Genomic DNA, 2,991 nt, shown 5'->3' with positions numbered 1-2,991 from the left:
TATATAACTTCCTAAGAAGTGTCTGTATAATTGCTAAAATTTTATTTTCTCGGATTGTGTAGGTCACCAATATTGAAAGATAGTCCTTGATATTTGCCAATTTCCTGGACAGTATTCCCAGAGGGCAAGGCAGTAAGAGTGACACACACTCTATAGGGGGTCCTTCCACCAGTCCAGGGACAATGTCACCTGCACAACTTGTGCCTAGACACCCACAGTTGCCCAGTGGCCCATTTTCTGATTTTCATGCCTAATCAATTCAATTAATTTTCATTAGGGACCTAAGCTATTAGGTTAATATTATTGCTCAGTTTATTTCAGACTGATCAGGCCTGCAAACTCCAAAATGAGAAAATGGTGAAGATTTAAATAAGAGACAACTGCTATGATTTCAGGGCTCCAGGAGGTTCAAAATCTTCTAAAAGAATTTGAAATTTTCTGGGGGTTAAAACAAACAACTTCTCTAGGCAGCCCATATTTATTTCATTATTAAACAAAGGAAAGGAATACTGAAGAAAATGCAAGAATCTGTACAGGACCCTGAAGTCCTTTCAAAAACTTTTCCAAGTCATCCATTATGGTAATTTAAGAGAACTGTATCATCTCCAGGAAGTCCTTACTACAGGAATGAGATTCCTGTAGCTACAGTCTTTATCTAGTTAACTGAGATTACAGCCAGGTGTACTCAGTAGTGGCTTTGTCTTGTGTTTTGAGTTAGGACTATGGAGTCCTAGAGGTTTACTTGAGTCCACTGTTCATGTCTGGACAAGAAGCCCAGCCCTTTATTCATGAACATGAAAAGCCAACCAGTTAATTTAAATCCTGCTCAAAGCCACTTCATAATAGTCTCCAACATTTCCTCCTTTTAGGTTTTGTAATTGCAACAGTGGAAGCATGGCTAGCGTTATTGTGTTTGGTGTCCCCTGTAGGAGACTAAGAACAAAAGTAAAAGACACAAGTGCATTAATATAATCAGCTATTGTACACTCCAAGTGGTAGCAGACTTCACCACAGGTTAGAATATCGCTTTTCACTCTTGCCACGTGATCCAGGATTGTATCCATAATGATATTTTATGATGTTATTATACAAACATGCCCTCATACCCATATTCTTAACTGTACTGGGCCACAATCCATCTTATTTTATTTATTTTCTTATTCAGATCCCTGGGTTTTTTTTTTTTTTTTTTGGTGCTTTTTTGTTTTGTCTTTTTGTTTGTTTGTTTGTTGCCAGCCAGCCCTCTCTAATTGCATGCAATACTTGTAACTAACTTAGCTGTCTATATAAGTACTTTAAGAGCTATTCCTAACTGCAGTGAGGGAAGGCTGGGTGTAGTTTACATCTTAACTCTTTCAAGCAGAGAATAGTCACTGAGAAGTGAGAAGGCAGTCAGAGACCCCCTCCAGAAAGCAAAATCTAATGACTGCTGATAGAAGTGTTGCTGTTGCAGTAAATTGAGCTCCATGGAGACAGTGTCGGGGCAAGTGAGATCCAGACCGGCACTGGGCGACTCTGTGCCTCACTGAAGAAAACAAGTATACATGGGCAAAGGAGATCCTCAGAAGCTGAGATGCAAGATGTCATCATATGCATTATTTGTGCAAACTTCCCAAGAGGAGCACAAGGAGAAGCACCCGGAAGTTAACTCCATTAACTTCCTGGAGTTTTCTAAGAAATGATCAGAGAGGTGGAAGGCCATGTCTGCTAAAGAAAAAAGAAAATTTGAAGACATGGCAAAAGCAAACAAGACTCATTATGAAAGAGAAATGAAAACTTATATTCCTCCTAAAGGAGAAACAAAGAAGTTCAAAGATCCCAATGTACCCAAGAGGCCTCCTTTAGCCTTCTTCTTGTTCTATTCTGAGTACTGTCTAAAAATCAAAGGAGAATATTTTGGCCTCTCCATTGGTGATGTGGCAAAGAAACTTGGAGAAATGTGGAATAATACTGCAGCAGATGACAAGCAGCCATTCGAGAAGAAGGCTGCTAAGCTGAAGCAAAAGTATGAAAAGAACATCGCTGCCTACCAGGCTAAAGGAAAAACTGATGCAGCAAAAAAGGGAGTCATCAAGGCTGAAAAACGCAAGAAAAAGAAGGCAGAGGAGGAGGATGAGGAGGAAGATGAGGAGGAAGAAGAGGAAGAAAATGAAGAGGATGAAGAAGATGATGAATAAGTTGGTTCTACTGCATTGTTTTTCTTGTTTATAAAGCATTTAACACCCCTGTACACAACTCACTCCTTTTGAAGAAAAAAAATTGAAATGTAAGGCTGTGTAAGATGTTTTTAAACTGTACAGCGTCTTTTTTTCTGTATAGTTAGCACACTACTGAATATGTCTTTAAATAGCTCTGTCCTGATAGTATTTTCAATGGCCACTAACCTTGCCTGGTACAGTATAGGGGTTGTAAATTGGCATCAAAATTTAAAGCAGGTTCTTGTTGGTACACAGCACAAGTTATTTATATATGAAAAGGCAGGTTTTCATCTTCAGTCATCTTTGATATAACTTATACAAAATAATTGTTGTTCTTTTAACTGAATACCACTCTGTAATTGCAAAAAAAAAATTCAACTGTTTTGTTGACATTCTAATGCTTCTAAGTAAATACAATATTTTCATTAAGAAAAGAAGTGCTGCTGTTGTTTATGAGTTATGGACCCTTTAAGAGGTGGGTCTGGTAGATTCCAGTAGAAAGAGTCTGGCATATTTACTGCTGGTTTTATCCGTATGGCTACTTGGAGCTTAACAGTTTCTAAACAAAATAAACCAATTTCTGGATAAAGGAATGTTACTATGGTATTATTTAATATATCTTGTGTTAATGCTTCTTAGCCCTGTGTTCAAAACCAAGTTAAAGTGGGACTTGGATTAATTACAATTAGCTTCTTATTATCTATCAAGGTCAATTAAGTCTCCTCACAATTTATCTTGGAACCATGTACAGTGCCTGTCTATACTTAGTGTCAGCTATCTGAATGAATCACAG

At 37.8% G+C, this 2,991-nt stretch overlaps 1 pseudogene; it reads left to right on the top strand.

Annotated features, from left to right (window-relative positions):
- The first annotated feature begins 1,544 nt into the window (after positions 1-1,544).
- On the top strand, positions 1,545-2,177 carry LOC101567677 (annotated as a pseudogene).
- Positions 2,178-2,991: the final 814 nt, after the last annotated feature.

Source organism: Octodon degus, unplaced genomic scaffold, assembly GCF_000260255.1.
Source record: "Octodon degus isolate 3935 unplaced genomic scaffold, OctDeg1.0 scaffold00125, whole genome shotgun sequence".
Taxonomy (NCBI): domain Eukaryota; kingdom Metazoa; phylum Chordata; class Mammalia; order Rodentia; family Octodontidae; genus Octodon; species Octodon degus.
This window is presented reverse-complemented; position numbering and strand designations above follow the sequence as displayed.